Here is a 10,411-nt window from a genome sequence, read left to right on the forward strand (position 1 = left end):
ATCCGTATTTGTCCAATACGCTGATACCGTTAAAGCTAATGGTGTCACTTCAGAGGCAATTCGACTTCGTCTTTTTCCTTTCTCATTAAGAGATAGCGCTAGAAGATGGCTTCAATCTCTCCCTTCCAACTCAGTCACCACCTGGAACGAGTTGAAGAAAGTTTTTCTTGCCCGATATTTTCCGCCAAGCAAAACAGCTATGTTAAGAGCCCAGATAAACGGATTTAAACAGAAAGACAACGAGTCTCTTTTCGAAGCATGGGAAAGATACAAAGACATGATGAGACTTTGCCCACACCATGGTTTGGAAGACTGGTTAGTAATTCACACATTTTATAATGGTCTCTTATACAACACAAGGTTAACAATAGACGCCGCTGCAGGTGGTGCACTAATGAACAAACCTTATGCTGATGCTTACCAGCTTATCGAGAGCATGGCCCAAAACCACTATCAGTGGGAAACCGAACGAACAACGGTGGAAAAACCTCAAACGAAAACTGGCATGTACGAGATAAGTAACCTTGATCACGTTAATGCAAAAGTGGATGCTTTGGTCCAGAAAATTGAAAGTTTAAACGTATCACCTCCAGCCGCCGTGGTTGCTATAACTCAGAATTGCGAGGTCTGTGGAATCCAAGGCCACACTCCTACGGACTGTCAACTTTTGACTGGAATCCAAGCAGAGCAAGTGAACTATGCTCAAGGAAGCCCCTATTCGAATACCTATAACCCAAATTGGAAGAACCATCCAAACTTTTCATATAAGAGTAATAATGCTTTGTACGCACCTGGACAGTCTCCAAATCAAGCCCCATCTATACCTCCGGGATATCAGAAACCAAATCCATCCATGCCTAACAATAATACCCCTAGAAAATCCAACTTGGAAATCATGATGGAAAACTTTATAGCTTCCCAACAACAAACCAATAAAGATTTCTTAAACCAGAACATACACATTGGCGAACAACTTAAACAACTAGCAAGCAAAGTAGATGCCTTGGCTACCCAGAACAAAATGCTGGAAACACAAATATCTCAAGTAGCTCAACAACAAGCACCTACTGCTGCCCCAACTGGTACATTCCCTGGACAGCCCCAACCTAATCCGAGAAGCCAAGCTCATGCAATTATATTAAGAAGTGGAACGGAAGTGGAAGGACCGTCTGATCCAAGGATAGAAAACCAAAACCCTAAGAAATCAACTGAGGAAAGTGAACCTAAGGAAAAGGAAGAGAGTAATAAGGAAACCCTAGAAAAGAAGGAACCTTATGTACCTCCACCACCTTACAAACCACCTATCCCTTACCCTCAAAGGCTTGTTAAAACCAAAGATGCGGGCCAATTTAGAAAATTTATTGACCTCCTTAAACAATTAAACGTTACAATTCCGTTCACCGAAGCTATTACGCAGATGCCCTCATATGCTAAATTCTTAAAAGAAATCCTTTCTAATAAGAGGAAACTTGAGGATAGCGAAACTGTTACACTCCCTGCCGAATGTAGCGCTATAATCCAAAACATGCCTCCTAAACTCAAGGATCCGGGTAGTTTCTCTATACCCTGTCACATAGGAAAATTTGTCATCGACAAAGCTTTATGCGATTTAGGAGCCGGAATTAGCGTTATGCCTTTATCCATATGCAAGAAACTGGAAATGGGAGAATTAAGACCAACCAAAATGTCTGTGCAACTAGCAGATCGTTCCATCAAATATCCTGTAGGAATCCTTGAAAACGTTCCCGTACGCATAGGTCAGTTTTACATTCCCACTGACTTTACAATTATGGACATTAGAGAAGATGATACTACGCCTATTATACTAGGAAGACCGTTCTTAGCAACTGCCGGTGCAATCATAGACGTAAAACGAGGACGACTCACCTTCGAAGTAGGTGAAGAGAAAATTGAATTCATTCTTTCCCAATTCTTGAAAGCACCTGCAATAGAAGATACATGTTACTTCATGGATATCATCGATGAATGCATAAAAGAAGCAGAGTTAGGAGAAGACAAATCATCAGACTATCTTTTAGAGGACAAATCTAACCAATGTTTAGCAATAACACCGGACCCTACGCAATGTCTTAACAAACCAACCCCTGATTTGAAAACACTTCCCAAAAATCTGAGATATGAATTCCTAGACTTAGAACTTGAACGACCTGTGATAGTTAATGCAGACCTAGGAAGACTCGAAACAGAAAAACTCTTACATATCTTAAGGAAGTACCCCACCGCACTAGGATACCACATCACCGATCTTAAAGGAATAAGCCCTTCTATTTGTATGCACCGCATCATGTTAGAAGAAGACTGTAAAACCTCTAGGGAACACCAGAGAAGACTAAATCCGATCCTGAGTGAGGTAGTAAAGAAAGAAATAACCAAGTTATTGGAAGCAGGTATTATATATCCTATATCTGATAGCAAATGGGTTAGCCCTGTACACGTTGTACCAAAGAAAGGAGGCATAACCGTTATTGAAAACGAAAAAGGAGAAACTATAACTAAACGAATCGAATCGGGATGGAGAATGTGCATTGATTATAGGAAACTAAACAAAGCAACCCGAAAAGATCATTTCCCTTTACCATTCATTGACCAAATGTTAGAACGATTAGCAAAACATTCACATTTCTGTTATCTAGACGGTTATTCAGGCTTCTTTCAAATACCAATTCACCCTGATGACCAAGAAAAGACAACGTTCACATGCCCTTTTGGTACCTTCGCTTATAGACGAATGCCGTTTGGTCTGTGTAATGCCCCTGCAACCTTTCAAAGATGCATGATGGCAATTTTCGCCGACTTTCTCGAAAACATCATGGAAGTATTCATGGATGACTTTTCTGTATACGGACAAAGTTTCGAAGAATGCCTTGAAAACCTAGAAAGAGTCCTTGAGCGATGTGTGAAAGTAAACTTAGTACTTAACTGGGAAAAGTGCCACTTTATGGTACAAGAAGGAATTGTTTTAGGACACATCATCTCGAACAGAGGAATTGAAGTAGACAAATCCAAAATAGAGGTAATCGAAAATCTTCAACCCCCAAGAACCGTGAGAGAAGTACGAAGCTTTTTAGGACACGCCGGTTTTTACCGACGATTCATCAAAGACTTCTCTAAGATAACTAAACCTCTAACCGGACTATTGATGAAAGATGCCGAATTCATATTCGACGATAACTGTTTAAAAGCATTTCAAACTCTTAAACAAGCATTGATCTCAGCACCCATAATGCAGACACCAGACTGGAATGAACCATTCGAAATAATGTGCGATGCCAGCGATTATGCTGTAGGTGCTGTTTTAGGACAAAGAAAGGATAAAAAGCTTCACGTTATATATTACGCAAGCAGAACCCTGGATGAAGCGCAAATGAATTACGCCACTACCGAGAAAGAACTCCTAGCAGTGGTATTTGCGCTAGATAAATTTCGTTCTTACTTGGTAGGAGCCAAAATAATAGTTTACACCGATCACGCTGCTATCAGGTACCTTTTAACAAAAAAAGACGCTAAACCTAGACTCCTAAGATGGATCTTGTTGCTACAAGAATTCGACTTAGAAATCAAGGACAAGAAAGGAACTGAAAACGTAGTAGCAGACCATCTCTCTAGACTTGAGAACCTTGAACCGGAAAGAACATCAATTAATGATGATTTCTCGTATGACAAACTTATAGCTACTTTGGAAGAGAACAACTCCGACATGCGAGTAGAAACCACCTTAGCTATATCCGTCACACCATGGTACGCTGATCTAGTCAATTATTTAGCTGTCGGAATAGTTCCACCTACTTTATCTTACCAGCAGAAGAAACGATTCTTCTACGACATAAAACACTATTACTGGGATGATCCCTTACTTTTCAAAAGAGGCCCCGATGGTATTTTCCGTCGATGTATACCCGAAGAAGAGGTAGAAAATATAATCCAACACTGCCACTCCGCTCCTTATGGTGGACACACAAGTACATCCAAGACCTGCTCTAAAATCCTACAAGCTGGCTTTTATTGGCCAACCATATGGAAGGACGTACATGCGGCTATTAAGGAATGTGACAGATGTCAACGCACGGGAAACATATCTAGACGTGACGAGATGCCGCAAAAAGGTATTTTGGAAGTAGAGATTTTTGACGTGTGGGGGATAGACTTCATGGGACCTTTCCCATCCTCTTTCGGTAACAAATACATACTCGTGGCAGTTGACTACGTATCAAAATGGATCGAAGCTATAGCTTCCCCAACAAACGACACCCGAGTAGTAACTAGACTCTTTAAGAATATAATATTTCCGAGATTTGGCATCCCAAGAATAGTAGTCAGTGATGGTGGATCGCACTTTATATCCAAAGTACTCGAAAAACTACTACTTAAATATGGAGTAAGACATAGGATAGCGACACCTTACCACCCTCAAACCAGTGGACAAGTGGAAGTATCTAACAGAGAAATCAAGCAAATACTAGAAAAAACGGTCGCCACTTCAAGGAAAGATTGGTCATTGAAATTACCAGAAGCTTTGTGGGCATACCGAACTGCTTATAAAACCCCCATAGGGACGACCCCATTTAAGCTCATTTATGGAAAATCCTGTCACCTCCCGGTAGAATTAGAACATAAAGCCTATTGGGCTATTAGAAATTTAAATTTGAATTATAAAGCCGCCGGTGAAAAGGAATCCTTGACATAAACGAATTAGAGGAACTCAGAAGAGACGCCTATGAAAATGCCAGAATCTATAAAGAAAGAACAAAACAATGGCATGACAAGCGTATATCAAGGAAAATCTTCAAGCAAGGCGACGCAGTACTTTTATTTAACTCTAGACTAAAATTATTCCCGGGAAAACTACGATCCAGATGGTCAGGGCCTTTTCATATCACTAAAGTCTTTCCCAGTGGAGCGGTAGAAATAAAAGGAAAATCTACAGAACCGTTCACCGTAAACGGGCAACGTCTGAAACACTATCACTTTGCGGAAACCAACGAGGATTCGCAAATCCTGCACTTAGACGAAACGCCCCCAGGACCTATAGATTATATTTAACAGTTTCTTTGTCGAGCTTGCGACATTTAAACAAAGCGCTTAGTGGGAGACAACCCACAAATTAATTTGTTATTTTATTATTCTATTATTATCATTTCCCTATTTCTTTCTTAATTTTCTTTTAATTTCTGTTTAGTATTCATTCTTGATTTATTCAAAAAAAAGAAAATATATATATATATAAATAACAATAATAATTTTTTTCTTCTTTCGGCATTTGGCCAAATCCTGACTTAAACTCATGTTTTCTTTTCTCTAGACTAACACTAACCAGATGGGACATATTGGTCGTATGGGTATCAAGTTCAGAGGAATGGCTCAGAAACAAAAGTTTGAAGAACTAGCCGCTAGAGAGATGCTACCTAGTTTATATGCTGATGATTGGGCTATGACTGCCCTTGGACTGAGACAGAGTGTCCTGTATTTGCTGAATCAGATAGGATGGGAGACCTCCCCTATCCTGAGACATTTCACCACCTACCGGAGACTCACACTAGAATTCCTTAGCTCATTAATCTATCTACCCAGCCATGGAAAAGGAATTAGCAGAGGTTTTATCCAGTTCAGAATGTTCAATATGGAGTACCAATTTAATATTAGAGACTTCACCAACCTTTTGGGTTTCCCTACCTCCTTTGATACATTCACTGTAAGCCAGGAAGAACTTTTTGAATATAGAGAGCTTGAACACTTTTGGGGTAGGCTGACTGGAAATGATGAGCCCGAAGAACATGAGTTTCTCTCTGGAAACATACACAACCCGGCCTTTCGCTATTTCCATAAGATCCTGACCCACACTTTATTTGGGAAGAAGCCAAATAGTACTTCAGTTTCACGTGATGAACTCTTCATCATATTTTGTGCTTCCGAGAACCGTCCAGTAAACGGTGCCACTTTTATGTTAGCTAATTTGGACCACCTTATCCAGGATGAGAGAGCACCCATTAGAATAGGCGGTTTGATAACTATGATAGGTAATGCTATTGGATTACGTCAGCCTATGCTTGACCTTAGCCCTTTTGGTGGCATTACTACTATGAGTATACCTTTCCTCTTCAACACTATGTTTATAGCAAACCTAGGGACTGATGAGTTTGAGCTTATTATTGATAACCAGGTTCTCTGCCTATTCACCTTGCCCGATCCTAGGACTAGTGTTCATAACCAAAGGAACTGGCTCTATAACCTGAATGAAACCCCAACTCCTGCTAGATCCACTGAATCCATCCAGGATTATGAGATTTGTAATGACTATGAGAATTATGTTGACCAGATCCCTCATGCTGAATCTGACCCTCAGACACCATCCGGCTATTATGATATTGACCCTCCTCCTCAGCCTGTTCCGACCGAAGAATCAGCCATACCTGACCTCCGACATCATATGCCCGGAACTGATTATAACACCGCCATTGAAGCTTTGATGTCAGAACAAGACGCCCTCAGAGGAGAATTTACTAACATGAGACAAGAAGTTCTAGGATACATGAGCAGTATGACGAATCAGTTCCACGAGTTGCTACATCATGTTAACTCTTTTGCTCCTCCGGCCAGAGATCGTACAGAGGGATAGAGTTTAGTTATTTTTCTAAGTTATTTAGTTTTAAGTTAGATTATTTATTAATGTTATTTGAATTCATGTTTATTTCTCTTTCATTTCATTGTTTTCCTTTCCTGTATTACATTATGATCATTTTTATTGAAGCTGTTTATTTAATTTTATTATGCAATAGCTATTATGCTCTACTGTTGCTACCTATGAATTATTACTATACAAAGCAGATTAAGCGTGCACAATAAATTAAACTGCAGACTAAACTGATCATAAGCGAAACAAAACTAATAAATTCACCAACCAAAGTAATTCTGTGAAGCGCTACTGAGGCCTTTCCAAAAAGGAATGTGTGACGAGCGTCACACATCTTGTGACGGACGGCATGCCTATTGCCTGTTACGAGCGTCACACCCCTGTGACGAGCGTAACACTCCTCAGACTAGTGAACGTTAAGGAGCTGTTGGAGACGAACGTTACACCTTTAACTTTTTACCTTCCCCATTCATTTTTCATTTAACCACACTTAATTACCTTTCAACCACTTTTTCTTTCCACCTTCCAAATTCTTCTCCTATAAATACCCACCAAACCTTCCTTCATTCACCACAAAACAATTCTCTCCTATCAAATACATTTCTTTTTTCTTTCCAAATCACCCCTTCAAAATTCATCACAATGGCGGGAAATCAGAATTTCGGAAATATCACCTTCCGATCCGTAGATGACAATTATCAGAGGGAGCAATTCGAGCGTTTCCAACAGCGAGGCGTCGCTTCCACCAGGTACCCCGATTTAACCTGTTTACAACAATTAGGCCTACTCCAAGGTATCGAATGGATGCTCCGTCAAGCCAACCTAACCTTCCTTTGCACTCATAATCAACCCACCTACCCATCCCTAACCTTAGAATTCTTAAGTTCATACGACTACACCACTCCCGCCGGTGAAGACGAATTTCTAACCGGTACCGCAACCTTCCGGATGTTCAACACCGAGTACTCCTTAACCCAAAACCAATTGAGTACCATGCTACAATTTCCCACAGAAGGTCTGCTGCACGCCAGAATCCCTCCAACCTCAAACTGGAACACAGTTGGCGTTTTTGGCCTTTTTAAGAAAATTTCCGGTATAGATACCTACAACTGGGAAGAGCTCCTTCTCTCCCATATACATAACCCCATTATCCGGTACTTTATCCGCATTTTGCAAAACACAATTTTTGGAAGGCCAAACAACAGCAAGGTCAACTCAAAGGAACTATTTTTCCTCCAGTGCGTTTTCGAACCAGATACTCAGGTAAACGCCGCCTCCTTTCTCTTTCATCATATCCGCACCTTATGTGCTAGAGGCAGGCAACCTTTTATAATTGGTGGATTAATCACTACCATAGCACTTGGCCTAAACCTAGGGGATAAACTCCAAACTTTAGAATCCCTACCTCACCTATCTATGGATATCAGCTACTGTCGATCCAGCCGCTTGATTAAGAACAGTATAGGCGGAGGATATTATCTTATGGTGAACAACCAGGCAGTCCCAAGCGTGGTTCTACCAAATACTGCCCTCACTGATGTCACAAACCCCGACCGCCACCTCTACGATCTAAACGCTCCTGAAACCACCGAGCCTTCACAAACAAACCCGCAAACAGATGAGTTTGAAGAAATGGAACAAGGTGATCATCCGCCTACACAACAGTCAGTCCCGCTCAACCCTTCCAGTAATGCAACCGGCCCATCCTCCCAACGTCGTCGACGAAGAAGGCCTGCAACCAACGACGACATTATGGATGCTATCGATGGTATGCAGGCACAGAATGTCGAAATGCTGCAGATGATGCGTCAAATGCAACAGCAACAGGATGCTAGGAATGCCATAACCGACCAGCGGTTTACTGAGTTGTTTAGCAGGTTCGACAACTTAGACTTACGTCAGAGATCACCAGGTCCAAGAACCAGAGGCGGAAGACAACCTTAGTTGTAGTTTCTTTTTCCTTTCCATATTGTATTTCATTTCCTTAAAACATTGGGGACAATGTTTGATTTAAGTATGGGGGGGAAAACTTGTTTCTTCCATTTCCATTTTTCAAGTATGTTACCTTCCCTTTCATTGTTATTTCCCTTTCTTATTATCTGAAAAAAAAAAAAATCTATAATATAGATTTATTTTAAGTTAAGTCCCTAATGTGAAAAACTTCTATTATCTATTCCCCTCAATTTTCTTGAGCCAGAACAAAAAAAAAATTTTAACACACCCAATAAGTATAAAGGTTGCTTACTTTATAAAACTTGACTGAAATCAAGACAAAAAATCATTACCATAACAACGCTCTGAGAACCTCAACATGCTAGATCAGGATAAGTACCTATTATACCGATTCCTCGAACTTTTAGTTTTATAATAACCCCGAGTAGTTTATACGAGAAGTCAGCACCATCTTAATAGCAAACTACGTGGAGAGCCGATGAATATAAGTGAATGATCCCCAAAGTAACATAAAATATATGAATATATCAGGAAATGCACTGATTAAATTAGGTGATCCTTACCAGATCATTTAATCTAAAGGTTGCAGATCATGCAAAAACACAATATGAAAGATCCATTATGAGTTGGTTCAGTAGGTATCTGGTACTGAACTCGGTAGGGCGGACTACGGTTCGATCCCCCACAATTTGCAATGGACTGAATAACGAAGTTATCCGACTTATGTACCAGAACTTCTAGCTAAAAGCGGATCATAATCACTAACCGGTTACTCCACTATGTGCGCGAAAAGATAAAGGGCTTAATGTGATTTCGCTAGAATGAAAGCGGGTGAAATAAAAGTAAAGGAACTAGGATAGCTATAATGGCATTACTTGAACTGATTTGCATAAGGTAGGGTTATCTAAGTTGTAACGGTAGTTGTTGATGCCAAGATTAAACTCAAGCTGCTTCTAAACAAAATCCACTTGCAACCTATTACGAATTGATGTGTGTTTTGAAACTTCGCCTGGCTAAATTTTTGAAAACGATTTCTATGCTGAATTTTGCTTGAGGACAAGCAAAGATCTAAGTATGGGGGAGTTTGATAACACGAAATTATATCATATTTTAGGACTTAATTCCATTAAATTCTAAGACTATTTATTTCGGTTTACTGCATTTTATGAGATATTACGTGGTATTTTCTTCCTATTTGTCTCAGGTAGTCTATTTTGAAGAACAAGTGAAAATGGAAGAAAAGGAGGTGCAAAAAGGAGAGAAAAGGAACCAAATGCCAAAGCCCAGCCCAAAGCGCACAAGTCACCAATGCTGTGCCTGTGACGGACGTCACAGGGTGTGTGACGAGCGTCACGCAAAACAACCTTGTGACGGACGTCACACATGGTGTGACGAGCGTCACACCGTTCCACTACTTTTTTGGCGCAAGTAACGCCCTCAGAAGACTTGAAGAGACGTTGAGGAGTTGGTGTCCTATATCCACGCCGTGCATTTAGCCACATTGAATACGTTGGGAAAGGAAAAGCAGTTGCCAGCACCAATATAAATAGCTACATCAAAAACCTAAGAGGGTTCCTCGATTCCTCGATTCCTCGGTTTTTCCACGCTCATATTGCCGAAGCTTTGCCAATTTTCTTTCTTTTTACGCTTTTGCTTATTTTTCTTTTCCAGCAACTTAACATTGTTTATTTATTTCTTTTGCAAGTTCTACATTCTTTTTCCCTTGCAATTTACCATTCCCTTTTTAGCATTTAGATATTCTTCGCATAATAGTTTCTACACCGGAAACTATTGTGCAACTTTTTATCG

The 10,411-nt window shown here is 40.3% G+C and overlaps 1 pseudogene; it reads right to left on the bottom strand.

Annotated features, from left to right (window-relative positions):
* Positions 1-206: 206 nt before the first annotated feature.
* On the bottom strand, positions 207-306 carry LOC127133749 (uncharacterized; annotated as a pseudogene).
* Positions 307-10,411: the final 10,105 nt, after the last annotated feature.

Source organism: Lathyrus oleraceus, chromosome 3 (assembly GCF_024323335.1).
Source record: "Lathyrus oleraceus cultivar Zhongwan6 chromosome 3, CAAS_Psat_ZW6_1.0, whole genome shotgun sequence".
NCBI classification, from domain to species: Eukaryota; Viridiplantae; Streptophyta; class Magnoliopsida; order Fabales; family Fabaceae; genus Lathyrus; species Lathyrus oleraceus.